The sequence below is a fragment of the Phyllobates terribilis genome, unplaced genomic scaffold, assembly GCF_046119375.1.
Source record: "Phyllobates terribilis strain yellow unplaced genomic scaffold, ASM4611937v1 Scaffold_5__5_contigs__length_657084704, whole genome shotgun sequence".
Classification (NCBI taxonomy): Eukaryota; Metazoa; Chordata; class Amphibia; order Anura; family Dendrobatidae; genus Phyllobates; species Phyllobates terribilis.
The window spans coordinates 483,008,048-483,030,169 of record NW_027362765.1 but is presented as its reverse complement, the minus strand read 5'-3'; positions in this window follow the sequence as shown (position 1 = coordinate 483,030,169).

Genomic DNA, 22,122 nt, shown 5'->3' with positions numbered 1-22,122 from the left:
GGTGTGAGGCTGGTTGGATGTACTGCCAAATTCTCTGAAATGCATTTGGAAATGGCTCATGGTAGAGAAATAAACATTCAATTCACAGGCTACAGCTCTGGTGGACATTCTTGCAGTCAACAAGCTAATTGCACGCTCCCTCAAAACTTGTAAAATCTGTGGCATTGTGCTGTATGATAAAGCTGCACATTTTAGAGTGGCCTTTTATTGTGGTCAGCCTAAGGCACACCGGTGTAATAATCGTGTTGTCTAATCAGCATCTTGATATGACACACCTGTGAGGTGGATGGATTATCTTGGCAAAGGAGAAGTGCTGACTAACACAGATTTAGACTAATTTGTGAACAATATTTGAGGAAAAAAAGGCCTTTTGTGTACAAAGAAAAAGTCTTAGATCTTTGAGTTCAGCTCATGAAAAATGGGAGCGAAAACAAAAGTGTTACATTTATATTTTTGTTCAGTGTATATGTCATGTTTCTGGATTCAAACCCTTTTTCTGTGTTCTGTAGTCAGTGTCTGTTTCTGCTGAGCTACAACAGATACACCGTTTTTGAGTATTTTAGTTCTGGTATCTTCATTTCTGTCAGTTTTTGGTAACAGATGTTTTTCATTTACTTTGTTTATATGGGCTATCACCTTTTGGGTGCAACTTTAAGTGCCTTCCCCTACTGGTGTTTCCTGCTGGTGATAGACTTTGTTGGATTCATTCATTTTGCTGTAGTTTGTGTTAGTTGCAGTAATTTTCTGTGTCATTCCTTTATTCCTTAGAGAACTGCTACTCTAACAATCCTAGGAGTTGCTAAGGACATTCAGGGTAAGCCGTCGTTGAGTGAGGATGCCATTACTTTATCTAAAGGTGCCAACCTTCATGGTCTGGCAGGAACAGAGCAGGGTCAGAGAAGGGTTTTTCCTTGTCTAAACAGGGACCTGTCAGGTTCAGGTATTTGTCTTCCTGGTTTGTACGTTACCCGCGTGAATGTGCTTAAGCAGCCATAACAGTATATACTGTGTATGCATATATACAGGAGAAAGGGAGGTTGCGCCTCCAAACATAGCAATGGAATCAAATCTCAAAGTGTTCAATTTCTCTGGTACCTGCAAATTTTAGGAAATTCAACTCAAGGTCAATCCTTCTTGGATCGATTCACTTATCTGTGGTTTGAAGGCACACAGAAATAAAATGGTCCTTTTTCAGGCATATGTGGGGTTTTCATAAACATAGCTAGAATTGTGGACTGAAAAAAGGACCATGGTCCTAAATACGGGACACTCCCAAAATCATTTAACCCAAAGTTCAAGAACAAAAGAAGCATAAAGGCCTGACTAAAGTGCCACAAAGTGAGTCACATACCTTGTTTACCGTAAAATACAAAACTTTATTGAAAAAAGCATAAAAACAGGTATCAAAATAAATAAATCATGACAAAGTATAGAATGGACAGGCAGGCAACAATACAACCATGGGGCTGACACATGAGCATGGTATACTTGAATAAGGGTTATATTTGCAAGTGCAAAAATATATCCAATAATTCCAAATATTGTCATAAAGGATGACCTAGAGTCAACAGATAGGAAGACAAACGGACAGAAATTCTACCTCCAAACCACGGTAAAACATCAGAACCTTGAATCAGGTTACCGTAAATGATTATACCATAGGCTCAGAGTAGTCTGCTGCGCACATGTTAAGAGAGAGGCCAAATAGTGACCTTTATGTCACAAACATGTGTTAAATGGTCAGACTATAATGCATATTCTGCAATGTAGAGTAAAAATGCCGAGTGCATATATACAAAAGGAGGCACCAGGTGTGAGGTAGTAAAAAAGCTTCTTACCCATCAAGTGTACCGCTGCTCGTGCGTCAAGCCAGAGCCCCCATCTGGGGTGTTTATTTCGTTACATGAATGTCAATTGACTTCAGCTGGCATTGCTTTAGGGGGTAAGACACTTTTCAGCTAATTTTAAGAAATGATTGATAAAGATGCATTTTCACAAGCTTTTCATGTATCCTTTCTAGTGTAACATTGCCTTTATTTCGGTCCAATTTTGATGGTGCTGGAGGTTAAGGGGTATGTGCCTCATCTCTATAATGACACGCTGTGCACAGGAAGCTAGTACAAGAAAAGAAAGCTGTGCCAGCATTGGAAGCCCCGTGCTCATGTAATGCTCTGTCGGCCAACAGTTATTTACGTTTATAATCAATTTTAGAATTTCCAAAAACAGTTGTTTCCATTATTAATCTAGAAACATGCATTACTAAGCCTCACATTCATCCTAAGTATGACAGCATAACTTTAGGTTGTCTTGTCCTGCATGTTGTGTAATGCATGTCATACAGTGAAGCCAACATTCCAACCACCCTAAGAACAGACATATAGATTTTATATGTTTTCATTAGTAACCAGACTTATCGCCAATGATGCTATCTCTCTGTCTGTACATGGAGACTATGAAAATGTGTTTGTAATCCTAAAATGAAGGCTCATTAATCCCTATTATTTGGAGAGAGAAGGAAAAAATGTCGAAAGCAGACACGGTAGCAACATATTTCATTTTCAGTCTATTTAAGTGAAAGCTAGTCTTCAAAAGCCACAAGGGTATGAGAGTATTGGAAGTGTAAAATTACAAAAACCAAAATGTATATCTACAGCTTTTAAAAAAGTTATTAAATTATAGAATCTATAACAAAAAGGTGATAATATTGTACATTTTACTTATCCTGTATTGATTAAATAAAGCCTGAAAAAACACATTGAAAGACTTTTCCTATTCATTGTTATTGTAAAACCACTTTGCTGTTTATTTATTTAATGTTTTCTGTGTTTTTTCTTGCTTCAGGTTTTGAAAAATGACTGGTGGAAAAAAAGAAATTACAGTGAGGAAAGTATTCAGACCCCTTTAAATTTTTCATTCTTTGCTTCATTGCAGTCATTTGGTAAATTCTAAAAAGTTCATTTTTTTCTCATTAAAGTACACTCTGCACCCCATCTTCACTGAAAAAAAACAGAAATATAGAATTTTTTGCAAATTTATTAAAAAGAAAAACTGAAATATCACATGGTCATAAGTATTCAGACCCTTTGGTCAGTATTGAGTAGAAGCACCCTTTTGAGCTAGTACAGCCATGAGTCTCTTGGGAATGATGCAACAAGTTTTTCCCATCTGGATTTGGGGATCCTCTGCCATTCTTCCTTGCAGAACCTCTCCAGTTCCGTCAGGTTGGATGGTGAACGTTGATGGACAGCCATTTTCAGGTCTCTCCAGAGATGCTCAATTGGCTTTAGGTCAGGGCTCTGGCTGGGCCAGTCAAGAATGGTCACAGAGTTGTTCTGAAACCATTCCTTTGTTATTTTAGCTGTGTGCTTAGGGTCATGGTCTTGTTGGAAGGTGAACCTTCAGCCAAGTTTGAGGTCCAGAGCACTCTGGAAGAGGTTTTCATCCAGAATATCTCTGTACTTGCCCGCATTCATGTTTCCTTCAATTGCAACCAGTTGCCCTGTCCCTGCAGCTGAAAAACACCCCATAGCATGATGCTGCCACCACCATGTTTCACTGTTGGGATTGTATTGGGCAGGTGATGAGCAGTGCCTGGTTTTCTCCACACATATGGCTTAGAATTATCACCAAAAAATTCTATATTCATCTCATCAGACCAGAGAATCGTATTTCTCATAGTCTAGGAGTCATTCATGCGTTTTTGAGCAAACTCTATGAGGGCTTTCATATGTCTTGAACTGAGGAGAGGCTTCCGTCGGGCCACTCTGACATAAAGGCCTGACTGGTGGAGGGCTGCAGTGATAGTTGACTTTGGGAACTTTCTCCCATCTCCCTACTGCATCCCTGGAGCTCAGCCACAGTGATCTTGGGGTTCTTCTTTACCCCTCACACCAAGGCTCTTCTCCCACAATTGCTCAGCGTGGCTGGATGGCCAGGTCTAGGAAGACTTCAGGTGGTCTCAAACTTCTTCTATTTAAGGATTATGGAGGTCACTGTGCTCTTAAGAACTTTGAGTAATGCAGAAATTCTTTTGTAACCTTGGCACATCTGTGCCTTGCCACTATTCTGTCTCTGAGCTCCTTGGGCAGTTCCTTTGAGCTCATGATTCTCATTTGGTCTGACATGCACTGTGAGCTGTGAGGTCTTATATAGACAGGTGTGTGCTTTTCTAAATCAAGTCCTATCACTATAATTAAACACAGCTGGACTCCAATGAAGGAGTAGAACCATCTCAAGGAGGATCTGTCACGCTGTCTCTGTATACTGGAGGTAGGGGGCCTAAGCTGACCCTAAGCTGGGGCCCTGACTAATCCCTCAACCTGGAGGTACTGTTAAAGGTACAGAGGTCCAGGCCGCCAGCGTAACCCCTACCTCCTGAAGATCCCTGCACCTCAGTAATCTAGTCCTGAGAAGGACCCCGATCACAACCAAAGGGAACAAGAAATAATGTGCCCAAACACAGTATTTAGACGAACGAGACAGTACAAGGGAAAAACCAAAACCACCTTGCATACAAACAACTTCTCAACTACAACAGAGGGAAAACCAACGGGAAAGGAGATAAATGATAAAGCGAGGAAAAGGAAAAAACACTTCCAAATACACTTATCTCAGCAACTCCAAACACCACGATCCGCTCTGTCAGTCTGAATGAAATGCTTTCACCGACACCTCCCAAACAGACCAGCAGGTATATGAAGGAGTCTCACTACAGAAGTATTGATTGCAGCTGGGCGAGGCTGGACCTCATCTAGCCCAGAGAGAGAGAGAGAATTAACTCCCTCACTGCCGAGAAACACAAAGCACCAACAAGTCAGCTGCGAGAAGTCAGGCTGTGTACTCGTGACGATCTTCGTGGCAACACACCCGTGACAGTACCCCCCCTTCTACGAGGGGCCTCCGGACCCTCAGGGCCAGGTTTATCCGGGTGAGTCGTGTGGAAGGCCCGAACTAATCGGTCTGCGTTAATATCCGACGCAGGAACCCACATCCTCTCCTCAGGACCATACCCCTTCCAATGAACCAGGTACTGAAGGGACCGGCGATTAAAGCGTGAATCAATGACCCTCGATACCTGGAACTCCAAGTTACCATTGACAACCACTGGAGGGGGAGGTAAAAGTGACGGTACCACCGGCGCCACATACCTCTTAAGCAATGATCTGTGAAACACGTTGTGAATTTTAAACGTAGGGGGTAGGTCAAGACGGAATGCCACCGGATTAATAATAGAACTGATTCTGTACGGCCCGATGAACCTGGGACCCAGTTTCCAGGAGGGAACCTTAAGTTTTATATTCCTGGTAGACAACCATACCCGATCGTTCACACTTAGGTCCGGACCAGACACTCTCCTCCTATCAGCCATACGTTTGTATCGGTTCCCCATAGTATTCAGATTCTTCAGCACCCCTCTCCATACTGAAGCGAGTGATGAGGAAAATCGTTCCTCCTCAGGAACCCCCGAAGAGCCCCCCCCACTGAAAGTACAAAACTGGGGGTGAAAACCATATGCCCCAAAAAACGGGGACTTACCAGTGGACTCGCTCCGCCTATTATTAAGAGCAAACTCTGCCAGAGGTAAGAAAGAAGCCCAGTCCTCCTGGTTCTCAGACACAAAACACCGGAGATATGTCTCCAAGCTCTGGTTCATACGTTCCGTCTGACCATTGGTCTGAGGATGAAAAGCCGATGAGAATGACAACTGCATCCCCCGCCGTGCACAAAACGCCTTCCAGAACTTAGACACAAACTGAGACCCCCGATCAGACACCACCTCGGAGGGTACCCCGTGAAGCCTCACAATCTCCCCAATGAACACCTGCGCAAGAGTTTTAGCATTAGGGAGAGCCGGAAGAGCGATAAAATGTGCCATCTTGCTGAACCTGTCCACTACAACGAGTATGACCGTTTTACCCGAAGACGGAGGGAGGTCCGTAATAAAGTCCATAGACAGATGAGTCCAAGGACGCTCCGGGAGCTTCAAAGGTAAGAGGGCCCCAGACGGACGGGTATGTGAGGTCTTAGAGCGCGCACAAACCCCACAGGACGCGACAAAAGTTACCACCTCCTTATGTAAATTAGGCCACCAAAACCGACGCGAGAGGAGATCCACAGTAGCTTTACTCCCCGGGTGTCCTGCAAAAACTGAGTTATGGTGTGCCTCGATCACCTTTTGTCGCAACTGATCTGGAACAAACAATCTCCCTGGAGGTCCAACAGGGGCGTCCCCCTGAGCCTCCAATACCTCCTCCTCCAGCTCAGAGCATACTGCCGAAACCACCACCCCCTCCTGAAGGATAGGAATCGGGTCGTCCGTATTCCCGGCCCCCGGGAAACTACGAGATAAGGCATCCGCCTTTACATTTTTTGACCCAGGACGATATGTAACGACAAAATTAAACCTGGTAAAAAACAATGACCACCTAGCTTGTCTGGGATTCAGACGTTTCGCGGACTCCAGATATAGCAGGTTCTTGTGATCGGTGATGACGGTGACCGGATGAACAGCCCCCTCCAGAAAATGGCGCCACTCCTCAAAAGCTAACTTAATGGCCAAGAGTTCCCTATTGCCGACATCGTAATTCCTCTCAGCGGACGACAATTTTTTAGAGAAAAAGGCGCACGGATGCCACTTACCAGGGGACGAACCCTGTGACAATACTGCTCCCACCCCTACCTCGGAAGCGTCTACCTCTACAATGAATGGCTGAGACGCATCAGGTTGAATGAGTATGGGCGCCGAGGCAAAACATTTTTTCAAAGAGGAGAATGCTTGACAAGCCTTGTCAGACCACCTAGAAAAATCCGTCCCCTTTTTAGTCATGTCAGTGAGAGGCTTAACCATGGACGAGAAATTACGAATGAACTTCCGGTAATAATTAGCAAACCCCAGGAAACGTTGTAGTGCCTTAAGATTCTCTGGCCGATCCCACTCAAGAACTGCCCGCACTTTCCCAGGGTCCATACGAAAACCGGACGCTGAAACCAGGAAGCCTAAAAACTGGAGTTCCTGTACGGCGAACACACACTTTTCCCACTTGGCATACAGTTTATTATCCCGCAAGATCTGTAACACCTGCCTAACGTGCTCCTGATGAGACACCAGATCCGGCGAGTAAATTAGGATATCATCCAGATATATGACAACAAACTGTCCCACCAAGCGGCGAAAAATGTCATTAACAAAGTGTTGGAACACCGCCGGGGCATTAGTCAGACCGAATGGCATGACAAGGTTCTCATAATGCCCCTCCGGAGTGTTAAACGCCGTCTTCCACTCATCCCCCTCCTTCATCCTAATCAGATTGTACGCCCCCCTGAGATCCAACTTAGAAAACCATTTGGCGCCCACGATCTGATTAAAGAGATCGGGAATAAGTGGGAGCGGATACGGATCTCGGACCGTAATCCGATTAAGTTCACGGAAATCCAGGCAAGGGCGTAGGCCTCCATCTTTCTTCTTAACAAAGAAGAACCCCGCAGCCACCGGTGAAGATGAAGGTCTAATATGCCCCTTAGCCAGACTTTCTGAGATATAATCCTTCATGGCCTGCCTCTCAGGACCAGAAAGGTTATACAACCTAGCTTTAGGTAATTTGGCCTCAGGGAGCAGTTTTACAGAACAGTCATACACGCGATGAGGAGGTAGTTCCTGACACCCTTTCTCCGAGAATACATCCTCAAAGTCCGCCAGAAATGGAGGTAAGACCCAAGGAGTAACCGCACCAATGACCGTGTTCATGCAGTTTTTATTACAGAATTTACTCCATTGGCTTATCTCCCTGGTTTGCCAATTAATAACCGGGTTATGCTTAGCTAACCAAGGAAGGCCCAACACAATAGGAGTGGGAAGACCCTCCAACACGTAGCAAGACAACAGTTCTTTATGTATTGCCCCCACTTGAAGTTTTACGTCATGCACAACTTGCAAAAAACTTCCCTGCCCGAGAGGCCTGGCATCGATCGAGAATATGGGGATGGGTTTAGCCAACTCACTCAACCGCATACCTTGAACCCGGGCAAACCGAGCATCAACCAGATTAGCCCCGGCCCCACTATCCAGAAGAACAGATATCCTCTCAGTTCTCGTACCCACCACCACCTCCGCCGGTACGAGAAACTGAGACGAACCTAGGGATGAAATACCTACTCCCAGATTGCCGTCCACCACACAACCTGGGATCAACAGTTTTCCGACGACTCTTCACTCTGCAAGGGACGGGATGGACACCCCCCAATAAAATGTCCCTTTCTCCCGCAGAAGAAACACCTTCCTGCCTTATGGCGCACCACCGGTCCCCTCCCCCGAAATGATGTCCCTCCTAATTGCATAGGCTCCTCTGGACTGACCAGGGGAACCACCATATGAGGGGACCTTGTAGGAGGTGGAGTCATCACAGGGGGTAGAGTTATCCCGCACCTCTCCCGAAGCCGTCTGTCCACGCGAATAGCGAGGGCCATAGCGGCTTCCAGAGACACGGGAGAGTCATACTGTGCCAACACATCCTGTAATTTGTCGGATAAACCATGACAAAACTGGCTCCTAAGAGCCGGGTCATTCCACTGGGTGTCCGTGGCCCACCTACGGAACTCCGAACAGAATTCCTCCGCCGGACGATCTCCCTGCTGGATCCTACGTAACTTAGACTCAGCAAGGGAGATCCGATCTGGGTCATCATATACGAGTCCCAGGGCAGCGAAAAACCTATCCACTGACTGGAGAGCCGGGGAACCCGGGGGAAGAGAGAACGCCCAAGATTGTGGGTCCCCTTGTAGGAGCGAGATGACAATTCCCACCCTTTGTTCTTCACTCCCCGATGACCGAGGCCGCAGCCGAAAGTACAATTTACATGCCTCCCGGAAAACAAAAAACTTGTCCCGCCCCCCAGTGAACCTATCAGGGAGAGCTACTTTAGGTTCTGGTCCGGCTTGCTCCTGAGGATGCCAAACCTTGGACCTAACGTCCGCCAGCTCCATGGACAAACTCTGCAATTGCCGAGCTAGACCGGCTACTGGATCCATAGTAGCTGGAGAAAAACTAAGTGGGTCGGTGAAAATGTCACGCTGTCTCTGTATACTGGAGGTAGGGGGCCTAAGCTGACCCTAAGCTGGGGCCCTGACTAATCCCTCAACCTGGAGGTACTGTTAAAGGTACAGAGGTCCAGGCCGCCAGCGTAACCCCTACCTCCTGAAGATCCCTGCACCTCAGTAATCTAGTCCTGAGAAGGACCCCGATCACAACCAAAGGGAACAAGAAATATGCCCAAACACAGTATTTAGACGAACGAGACAGTACAAGGGAAAAACCAAAACCACCTTGCATACAAACAACTTCTCAACTACAACAGAGGGAAAACCAACGGGAAAGGAGATAAATGATAAAGCGAGGAAAAGGAAAAAACACTTCCAAATACACTTATCTCAGCAACTCCAAACACCACGATCCGCTCTGTCAGTCTGAATGAAATGCTTTCACCGACACCTCCCAAACAGACCAGCAGGTATATGAAGGAGTCTCACTACAGAAGTATTGATTGCAGCTGGGCGAGGCTGGACCTCATCTAGCCCAGAGAGAGAGAGAGAATTAACTCCCTCACTGCCGAGAAACACAAAGCACCAACAAGTCAGCTGCGAGAAGTCAGGCTGTGTACTCGTGACGATCTTCGTGGCAACACACCCGTGACAGGATCACAAGGAAATGGACATGTGACTTAAATATGAGTGTCTGAGCAAAGGGTCTGAATACTTATGACCATGTGATATTTCAGTTTTTCTTTTTTAACCCCTTTACAACCCAAGATGGTTTGCACGTTAATGACCAGGCCAATTTTTACAATTCTGACCACTGTCACTTTATGAGGTAATTACTCTGGAACACTTCAATGGATCCCACTGATTCTGAGAATGTTTTTTCGAGACATATTGTACTTCATGATTGTGGTAAAATTTCTTTGATATCACTTGTGTTTATTTATGAAAAAAATAGAAATTTTATTGAAAATTTTGAAACTTTTGAAATTTTCAAAATTTGAATTTGTATGCCCTTAAATCAGATATGTCACACAATATAGTTAATAAATAACATTTCCCACATGTGTACTTTATATTAGCACAATTTTGGAACCAAATTTTTTTTTTATTAGGGAGCTATAAGGGTTAAAAGTTGACCAGCGATTTCTCGTTTTACTAACAAACTTTACAAAACCATTTCCTTAGGGTTCATATCACATTTGAAGTCACTTTGAGGGCTCTTTACGACAGAAAATATCCAAAAGTGACACCACTCTAAAAACTGCACCCCTCAAGGTGCTCAAAACAACATTCAAAAACTTTATCAACCCTTCAGGTGCTTCACAGGAATTTTTGGAATGTGGAAGAAAAAAATTAACATTTAACTTTTTTCACAAAAATGTTACTTTAGACCCAATTTTTTTATTTTTGCAGGGGTAACAGGAAAAAATGGATGCCAAAATTTGTTGTGCAATTTACCCTGAGCACGCAGATACCCCATATGTGGGGAAAAAACACTGTTTGGATGCATGGCAGGGTTTGGAAGGGAAGGAGCGCCAGTTGACTTTTTGAATGTAAAATTTGCTTGAATAATTTGCAGACGCCATGTTGTGTTTGTGGAGCCCCTGATGTGCCTAAACAGTGGAAACCCCCCTCAAGTGACACCATCTTGGAAACTAGACCCCTCAGGGAACTTATCTAGATGTGTGGTGAGCACCTTGATTCCACAGGTGCTTCACAGAAGTTTATAACATTGAGCCGTAAAAATAAAATTTTCACATTTTTCCCACAAAAATGTTTTTCAGCCCCCAATTTTGCATTTTCATAAGGGTAATAGGAGAAATTGCACCATCCAGTTTGTTGTGCAATTTCTTCTGAGTAAGCAGATACCCCTTATGTGGGGGAAAAACACTGCTTGGGTGCACGGCAGGGTTGGGAAGGGAAGGAGCTCCATTTGACTTTTTGATTGTAAAATTTGCTTGAATTATTAGAGGACACTATGTTGCGTTTAGAGAGCCCCTGATGTGCCTAAGCAATGGAAACCCCACACATGTCACACTATTTTGGAAACTAGTCCCCTCAGGGAACTTATCTAGATGTGTGGTGACTACTTTGAACCCCAAGGTGCTTCACAGAAGTTTATAACATTGAGCCGTAAAAATAAAATTTTCACATTTTTCCCACAAAAATGTTTTTTAGCCCCCAATTTTTAGCGGATGTGCCCCTGATGTGCCTAAACAGTGGAAACCCCCCACAAGTGACACCATTTTGGAAACTAGACCCCTCGGGGAACTTATCTAGATGTGTGGTGAGCACCCAAATCCTTTACAGAAGTTTATAACATGGAGCCGTGAAAATAAAAAAATCAAACTTTTTCCACAAAAATGATGTTTTAGCCCTAAATTTTTTATTTTCACAAGGGTAAGAGGAGAAAATGGACCCCAAAAACTTTTGTGCAATTTCTCCTGAGTACGCCAATACCCCATATGTGGGGAAAATACAGTGTTTGGGCGCAAGGCAGAGTTCAGAATGGAAGGAGCACTGTGTGACTTTTGGAAACCAAAATTGGCTGGAATCGAGAGCGGACGCCATGTCGTGTTTGGAGAGCCCCTGATGTGCCTAAATAGTGGAAACCCCCCACAAGTGACCCCATTTTGGATACTACACCCCTCAAGGATTTTATCAAGGGGTATAGTGAACAATTTGAACCCAGAGGTACGACACAGAATTTGATAACATTAGGTCATCATATTGAATAAGTTGTCATAAGTCTTGAGCGCAAGTGCTCGCTACTTGAGTTTGCATCAGGTACTCAGGTATGCACCATGTATCACGAGTGCTCGAGTGACCTGTTCGAGTCCCCACCCACTTGTTTTACGGTTGTTTGATACCCCAAAAAAACATGCGGGGATCGCTCGTGCATGGCAAGCAATTCCCGCAAGTTTTTTTGGCCGTGAAGCATATGGGGCGGAGACCCGCGCATGTCACTCGAGCACCCGCGATACTCAGCGCATACCCGATGCAAACTCAAGTAGCAAGCACTTGCGCTCAACACTAGTCGCCATATCGTCATCTTTTTTTTTTTTACTTTTGAAAAAGATCCCAACCCTAGCCCAACCCTAACCCCAACTCCAACCCTAACCCTAGGCCAACCCTAACCCCAACCCTAACCCTATCAGAACCCTAGCCCAACCCTAACCCTAGCCCAACCTTAACCCTAACCCAACCCTAGCACAACCCTAACCCTAACTCCAACCCTAACCCTAACACAACCCTAACCCGAGAGTTTATTTTTCACGCCGTTCCTCGTGCGGTATAAGTGATTAGACGACTTTATTTTTCGGGTCGGTGCAATTACAGTGGTACCAGAATCATATCGGGCTTTTATGATTGATAGCTGTCACACACTAAAAGACGCATTTTTTTTGTAAAATCTAGGTTTTGCATCGCCATATTTTGAGAGCTATAATTTTTCCATATTTTGGCCGACAGAGTCATGTGATGGCTTGTTTTTTGCGGGATGAGTTGATGTTTTTATTGGTGCCATTTTCAGGCAGTTAACATTTTTTGATGGCTTTCTATTCCGATTTTTGGGAGGCAGAAAAAACAAAAACCAACAACAATTCAGGAATTGTTTTTTTTTTATTTTTTTTATGTTGTTCCGCGTGTGATAAAATTGATAAGGTAGCTTTATTCTTCGGTTCAGTACGTTTATAGCGGTACCACATTTATATAGTTTTTCTATGTTTTGGCTCTTTTACACAATAAAAGCTATTTTATAGAAAAAAAATTATTTTTGCATCACTTTATTCTGAGAGCTATATTTTTTTTATTTTTCGGCTGATAGAGCTGTATGGCAGCTTGTTTTTTGCGGGACGAGATGACATTTTCAGCTGTCCCATTTTTATTTATATTCGTCTTTTTGATCGTGTGTTATTCCATTTTTTTCTTGGCGGTATGATGATAAAGCATTGTTTTTTGCTTCGTTTTTTATTTATTTTTTTACCGTGTTCACTGAAGGGGCTAACTAGTGGGACAATTTTATAGGTCTGGTCATTAGGGACGCGGCGATACCAAATATGTGTACTTTTATTGTACTTTTTTTCATAATAATATTTATTGATGGGTACATTATATTTTTATTTTTGGTGGATTTTTTTTTTATATATTTTTACAATTTTTTTTTCACTTTCTGACCCTACTTTTATACTTTGTCCCACTATGGGACTTTCACTTTTTTTTATTCTGATCGCCTGTATAGCATAGGGATGGAGCACCATCCCTGTGCTATACAGGCTGTCAGCGCTGCAGATGCAGAAGATACTTTGATCATGTACTGCGCATGACCAAAATATCTTTCTGCTGTCTGGTGTTGTTGTTATGACGACATTGGGTCATCATGGCAACATCTGGGAAGCCGCGGCAAACAGCGCTGGAGGCCGGCAGAAGAGGTGAGTCCCCCTTGCCCCCACAATGCGGCGATCAACTTCGATCACAGCATTGTGGGGGTTAATGTGCCGGGAGCGGTGTGGGACCGCTCCTAGCACATTGTCACAGCTGACACGCGGCGATCGCACCCGCACAGCCCGAGTGTGGGCACGATCGCAAAGACGTACTAATACGTATCAGGCTCTTAAAGCCCAGGGCGCAGATACATATTAGTACGTCTTGGGCTTTAAAGGGGTTAATAAATTTGTAAAAAAAAATTCTACATTTCTGTTTTTATTTCAGTCAAGAAAAAAATTAACTTTTTAGAATTTACCAAATGACTGCAATGAAATAAAGAGTGAAAAAATTAAAGGGGTCTGAATACTTTCTGAACCAACTGTAATTGCAGGTCATTTCTTTGAAGGGGCTCCTCGTGGATTCAGCTCTAAACAAGACACTGTCCAAACTAAAGGCTACAAAAAATGCTTCAGTATCAGGGTAGGTGCGGACGAGCATATATTTGGTTCTAGTGCGATCCGACAAAACATCAGATCGAATTCAGATAAATGTTATTCTATGGGGCTGTGCACATGTCGAATTTCTTCCTCAGAAAGAACTGGTCTGGGGAAAAAATTACAGCATGCCGCAGTTTTATCAGATATTCTAATTGTACTCGGCCATGCAAGCCAATGAGTGCATGTAAAACATCGGATTGCACTCGGATGACATCTGACAGACTGACAGAATGGAGAAGTTGGAGACATCTTTTTCTCCATCTTCTTCGCATCCAAGAGAATCACACTATGAACACACTCTGATCACACTATGAATAAAGTATCATTTGCTTAATTATCCTATTCTCTCGGTATTTAGCATATTGTGACTGGTGTAAATACAGCAGTTTTCAGGGTGGAATTTATCGTATTCAACTTTGTGCTGAGATCATCATGAAATTATCTTTATACTGTATATTTTAAAGTGAAAATGATGTTTAAAGTCCAACAAACAACATATTTATGCGTATGGATTCATAAATTATGCTAATCAACACAATTTTTGACAATTTCTTATAACTAACTTTTCTTTATGGCTTGAATGGAGCAATATCCATTATAGAAGACCATTAAAAATTGTAGTATGTTATTAAGGTGACACTGTAATGTGCTAATATTGCCATATTGTATATGTGCGTTTGTTCTACTGAAGTCGACTGAGATACAGAACAGTAACATTCACTTTAGGTTTTCTTATATTTCTTAGATTGTTAAACACCTCCACCTTGGAGCAGGAGCATTTAGAGAGCTGAGAAGACTCCATAATGGAGATTAAAATGGGGTCTGTTATGATAATGTTTATCTCTACCACCTATCCAGGAGGATTTGGTGTCTGTATGCTTTATGATTTATCTCCTTCTTTTGGTCTTTCAGATAATACTCTTTTGAAGCACCTGTGCACAAGCTTTCTCTCCATCCTTAAAAGATGCAGTCAAACTGGTTTAACTTTTTTACACTAGTTTCAAAGCTTTGGTCAACAAAGGAACAGCTATGGTGGATCTTTTCTACAAAGGATACCATGAATCCTATGCGTTCCATTAACTCGTAATTGTACCAGTCAGGTTTTTGTCAAGGTCCTTTACTTTTTTGCTATTGCTGACTAGAGATGAGCGTTGTTCTACTCGAACTGTTCGCCAATCTCAAATTCGAGCTGTTTTGGGCGGTGTTCGAGCCGTTCGGCGAACACGAACAATTTGAGAAAAATTCGGCTGTTCGAGGTTATGTTCGATAACTGTTCGTGCACCAAAATCATAACTGGATTTTTTCTCAGTAATGATGAAAATTAATGTTAATACGCAGTTTGAGTGTACATCGGGGTGGGGGGAGGGGCAGGGGATGGATCTCTGCAGGAACAATGAAGATCTCCATTTTTTTTTCTCTTTCCCGCATTTACAGTGGGGAGGTGCAATCTGTCAGCCTATCAGCAGCGCACACACGGAGCGAAGTGCTTTTTTTCACACAAGCAAGGGCATGTGTCATTGGCAGTGTATGTCACATGTCCTTGCCCTATAAGACCAAGCCATTTTCCCCGTCGCCACCATTTTCTCACTGCTGCAGCTGCGTGTTAGACGGCACCACTGTTGCTGTGTGCGCTATACCTTGTTAATTTCAAGCCAATTTTCGCACAAATATAGAGATAGCTTGGGAGTAGGGAATAGTTGTGATTGCAGTCCTTTTAAGGACTAGGTTACAGCATTTCCTACGACTTTTATCAGGCAGGTCTGTGCTCTTAAATAGATAGATTGTGGGAGTAAAGACTAATTGTAATTGGAGTCCTTTTCAGGACTAGGTTACATCAGTTCCTATCAGTTTTTGCCAGGCAGGTCTGTGCCAGTGCTGTGCAAGTTTTTTTCACAGCATTTGGCTGAATCTAGCAAAGCTAATCCTTTTTGGCCTATTGCAGAGTGTGTTAGTCAGTGGAGTAGCCTATCTGTGTTGCAAGATATACCACCTGTGTATAGAATACCAATTTTTTTACTGCACCTAGTGAAGTAAAATCTTTTGGGCATAGCATCATTCTATCAGTCCATCTATACTGACCTCCATCAGGTTGCAAACTGAATCTAATTTTTTTCTGCATCTAGCTCTGAAAAAATATTTGGCCTTCTAGCAGTGTGTCGGACTTTCTCTATTAGTCCATCTATACTGACCTCCATCAGGTTGCAAATTAAAAATAATTTTTATCTGCATCTACAGTACCTCTGAAAAAATATTTGGGCTTCTAGCTGTGTGTGGGACTTGTTGTATTAGTCCATCTATACTGACCTCCATCAGGTTGCAAACTGAATATATTTTTTTCTGCATCTACCTCTGAAAAAATATTGGGCTTCTAGCTGTGTGTGGGACTTGTTGTATCAGTCCATCTATACTGACCTCCATCAGGTTGCAAACTGAATATATTTTTTTCTGCATCTACCTCTGAAAAAATATTGGGCTTCTAGCTGTGTGTGGGACTTGTTGTATTAGTCCATCTATACTGACCTCCATCAGGTTGCAAACTGAATATATTTTTTTCTGCATCTACCTCTGAAAAAATATTGGGCTTCTAGCTGTGTGTGGGACTTGTTGTATTAGTCCATCTATACTGACCTCCATCAGGTTGCAAACTGAATATAATTTTTTTCTGCATCTAGCTCTGAAAAAATATTTGGCCTTCTAGTAGTGTGTCGGACTTTCTCTATTAGTCCATCTATACTGACCTCCATCAGGTTGCAAATTAAAAATAATTTTTATCTGCATCTACAGTACCTCTGAAAAAATATTTGGCCTTCTAGCAGTGTGTCGGACTTTCTCTATTAGTCCATCTATACTGACCTCCATCAGGTTGCAAATTCAAAATAATTTTTATCTGCATCTACAGTACCTCTGAAAAAATATTTGGCCTTCTAGCTGTGTGTGGGACTTGTTGTATTAGTCCATCTATACTGACCTCCATCAGGTTGCAAACTGAATCTAATTTTTTTCTGCATCTAGCTCTGAAAAAATATTTGGCCTTCTAGCAGTGTGTCGGACTTTCTCTATTAGTCCATCTATACTGACCTCCATCAGGTTGCAAATTCAAAATAATTTTTATCTGCATCTACAGTACCTCTGAAAAAATATTTGGGCTTCTAGCTGTGTGTGGGACTTGTTGTATTAGTCCATCTATACTGACCTCCATCAGGTTGCAAACTGAATATATTTATTTCTGCATCTACCTCTGAAAAAATATTGGGCTTCTAGCTGTGTGTGAGACTTGTTGTATTAGTCCATCTATACTGACCTCCATCAGGTTGCAAACTGAATATATTTATTTCTGCATCTACCTCTGAAAAAATATTGGGCTTCTAGCTGTGTGTGGGACTTGTTGTATTAGTCCATCTATACTGACCTCCATCAGATTGCAAATTGAATATAATTTTTTTCTGCATCTAACCCAGCCAATAGTTTTGGCCTAATACCACAGTTTGGCCACTCAGCTCTGCTCGGTTACCATCCATTGTTTTTTTGTGCAAACAACTCCAGAGTTGTGAATTAGTTAACCACCAAAATGAGTGGAAAAAGGCCTGCTGCTGGTGGAAAGGGGAATAGGCGTGTTGGGAAGGGGAAAAAAGGTTGTGTCCGTGGGGTAGGTGTTAAAGCAACAGTAACATCTGCAGAAGAAAGACCATCTTCCAGCCAAACTAAAATGTCTACTTCTTTTAGCGGACAATGTGATAAGATCCCTTTCTTACGGCCATGCCAATCGCTACAAATTCCAGATGAGGCACAAAAACAGCAGGTGCTTCAACGTATATCAAGTGCTCCTTTAAGTGGGCTCTCCTCCACATCAACTTCAACATCACAAATACTCCAGTCCTCAAAGGTGTCACCCAAATCGCACTTGCTTCCTCACAGCTCCCAAATCTCCAGCTGCCCGTCTGAGTATGAGGTAGAACAGATGGTTGAGTCTGCAGAGCTGTTTACTCATACTATAGCCTGGGAATCAGAGGTCGACTCCAGCGCTTCTGTGAATCCAGAAGAGGAAATGATCTGCACTGATGCCCAGAATCTTTATGAGTCGGATCCAGGACCAGACGCAGAAGGTTCTGACCATAATGTAGACCCTCATTCCCAAACTGTAACTCCTGTTGGTGGAGACAATGAGGAAGACGATGATAAGACTCAAATACCTGATTGGAGCGACAACTTTAGTTTTTTGTCAGGGCAGGAACAGGTTGGCTCTGAGGACGACGGGTGTGATAACACACAGGGTGATGATGATGAGGTTGGAGATCCCACTTACTGTCAACCCACAGTCAGCCAAGAGATGAGGTCAGCAGAGGAGGTGGAGGAAGATGATAGTGACGACGAGGTCAGGTTGCGCCTTCCTGGACAGAGACGTAGTACTGGAAGCACGTCAACAACTGCATCCTCAAAAACAACTCTGCCTCTCACCACAAGTCGTGGTGGCTCTTCAGGTCGCATGGGTGCTAAGCCTTGCATAGCCTGGGCATTTTTTCAGATCGATAAAGATGACCCAACTTGTGTTATCTGTAACATTTGTCAGCAAAAGCTAAGCAGAGGCCAAAAAATACATAGTTTGAGTACTTCATGCATGAACCGGCACATGGACATGAAGCATAAGTTGCAGTGGGAAGCTCAGTGTGCTACAATGCGGCCTAGCCGGCCGGGCCAACCACCGTCTGCCATATCTTGTGCATCCGCGGCCTCTTCATCCTCTGTGACTGGGGGGACAGCAGTCACACCTGTTTTGGGGCGCAGACCTGCCACCTCTTTACCCGCAACAGCCAGCATGATTGGCAGGTCATCATTTTCTTTGGAGGTGGTAACACCAGCTGGTGTTGAGCGCTGTCCGACATCGATAGCACCACCTTTGGATCAAGGCAACCTAACATGTCCGCCTGCATCTTCCTCACAGACCGGCAGTTTGCCGGGGACACCCTTATCAACCCCGTCTAAGCACAATAGCCAGCCCTCGGTCCCTCAGATGTGGACAAGTAAAAGACCATTTCCTCCTAGCCATGAGAAAGCTAAGAGGTTGAATTTCACCATCTGCAAGCTCTTGGCTACAGAAATGCTGCCTTTCCGCCTGGTGGACACAGAGGATTTTCGAGACCTTATGTCCGTCGCAGTGCCCCAGTACCAGATGCCCAGTCGGCACTACTTCTCAAAGAAAGGTGTGCCTGCGCTCCACCAGCATGTCGCACACAACATCACCGCTTCTTTGAGAAACTCTGTGTGTGACAGGGTGCATTTCACCACAGACACTTGGACGAGTAGGCATGGACAGGGGCGTTACATGTCGCTGACTGGGCACTGGGTAACTATGGTGACAGCAGGACAAGGGGCTGCTGTCCAAGTCTTGCCGTCCCCAAGAGTTGTGCGTCAATCCTCTTTATGTCAAAGTTCCTCCACTGCTTCTGCCTCCTCAACCTCCTCTCGGTCTTCCACCTGCACCCAAAGCCTGTCTGGTCATGCCACAAGCTTTCTAACTGCGCAGAAGGGATCCTGCACACCTCCTTACTATGCTGGCAGTAGGGCTCAACGTCATCAGGCGGTTTTTACTTTGAAATGTCTGGGAAATGTGAGTCACACAGCTGAGGAGTTGTGGTCAGCTCTGGAGAACCAATTTCATGAATGGTTGTCTCCACTGGACCTGAAACCAGGGAAGGCCGTGTGCGACAATGCTGCAAACCTGGGTGCGGCCCTTCGCCGGGGCAATGTCACACACGTGCCTTGTATGGCTCACGTGTTGAACCTGGTTGTCCAGCAATTTTTAGCCCACTATCCCAGACTAGATGGCCTTCTGCAGAGGGCACGGTCGCTGTGTGCTCACTTCCGCCGTTCGCATCCCGCAGCTCAGCGACTTACATCTCTACAGAAGTCGTTGGGCCTGCCACTTCACCGGCTAAAATGCGATGTGCCTACCCGGTGGAATTCAACTCTGCACATGTTGCAGCGACTGTGGCAGCACCGACAAGCCCTGGTGCAATACGTTCTGACGTATAGCTTGGGCCAACGAGATTCAGAGGTGGGGCAAATCACGCTGGAGGAGTGGTCTCAGATCAGGGACCTATGCACCCTTCTGCACAGTTTTGAAATGGCGACGAAGATGTTTAGTGCTGACGATGCCATTATCAGCATGACTATTCCGGTGATTTACATGCTGGAGCACTTGTTAAACAGAATTCGGAGTCAGGTGGTGGCACAAGAGGAGGTGGAGGAAGTAGAGGAGGAGGAGTTGTATGCGGAAGGGCTAACATCTGCAAGGTCCAGACGGTCGGCAGCACCAAGGCGGCAGGCATGTGAGGGTGGGGGAGATGGTTTTACCAGGGCGCATGGTAGCAGCCAAACTAGTGAGGAAGGTGCAGGAGCCCAGGAAGAAGTGGAGGACGAACTGATGGAAGACTCATCAGATGAGGGAGACCTTGATCACATTTCTGTTGTGCGAGGTTGGGGGGAGAGGACAGAGGAAGGAAGCATGATTGTTACCTCGCCACCAACACAACAGGGACTTGGTGCTCCTGGATGCGCAACACACATGAGTGCCTTCTTGCTGCACTACCTGCAACATGACCCTCGAATTGTGAGAATTAGAAATAATCATGACTACTGGGTTGCCACACTGTTAGATCCCCGGTACAAAAGTAAATTTGCAGAAATTATTCCTGCCATAGAAAGGGATCCACGCATGCAGGAGTATCAGCAGAGACTGTTGCAGAATCTTACATGTGCTTTTCCACAAAATACCAGTGGTGCACGTAGTGAATCTCACAGTTCCAACTTGCCAACCGTGGGACCGTCAAGTGTTCAGCACTCAAACCGTAACAGAACCACAGTATCTGCTGGTAACATCAATTTTGCGGAATCATTTCACCACTTTTTTAGCCCATCCTTTGCAAGGCCACAGGAGACAAGAAGTCTGACACATAGTCAACGCCTAGAGACGATGGTACAGGAGTATCTCCAAGTAAACATTGAAGCCACGACTGTGTCACTGGACCCTTGCTCTTTTTGGGCTTCCAATCTGGATAAATGGCCGGAGCTAGCCACTTACGCCTTGGAGATCTTGTCATGCCCTGCAGCCAGCGTTCTGTCTGAACGTGTGTTCAGCGCTGCTGGTGGTGTGCTGACAGATAAGCGCACGCGGCTCTCCACTGATAATGTAGACAGACTCACGTTCATAAAGATGAACAAATCATGGATCCGAAACGACTTTTCTACCCCTGTGTCATCCTGGGGAGAGTAAAAGCTTGATGATTGGTTAAAATCACCCTACCAACCGTTTTAAGCTTTCAAATTACTAATCATGTTTATCTGTATCTTGACTGGAAAATAATTTGGGCTTTGTAGCAGTGTGCAGCACTGATCCTATTAGGCCATCTATAATAAGCTCCACCAGATTTAAAATGAAAAATAATTTTTAGCTGCATCTAGGCCGGAAAATAATTTTGGGGCTCCGAGATGCGCAAGACACATAAGTGCCTTCTTGCTGCACTACCTGCAGCATGACCCTCATATTGTCAGAATTCGAAGTAATCATGACTACTGGGTTGCCACACTCTTAGATCCCCCAAACTTTTCGATCAACCTTTTCATTTTAATAAAGACCAAAAAAATGGTCATTTTTGAAATTATAAGCATTAGCAGGTTGTTAGAAACTGAAATCAAACAGTTTTCAACTCAAAACTTTATTCTAGGTGATGTTACATTTTCACATAGGACCCCTTGTTCGAAAGGAGCTTCTGAACTCTCTCGTCCATTGAATTTGTCAGGTTTTGGATGGTTTCTGCTTCAATTGTTTTGCATGAGGACAGAATACCCTCCCAGAGCTGTTGCTTAGATGTGAACTGCCTCCCGCCATCATAGACACTCCTTTTAATGATGCTCCAAAGGTTCTGAATGGGGTAGAGGTCAGGGGAGCATGGGGGTCACACCATAAGTTTGTCCCCTTTTATGCCCATATCAGCCAGAGATGCAGATGTTTTATGTGCAGCATGAGATGGTGCATTATCATGCAGAAAAATGATCTTGCTGTGAAATACACGGTTCTTCTTCTTGAACCATGGCAGGAAGTGCTGTTTGAGAAAATCCACATACATTATGGAGTTCATCTTTAGCGCCTTCAGGGATCCTAAAGGGGCCG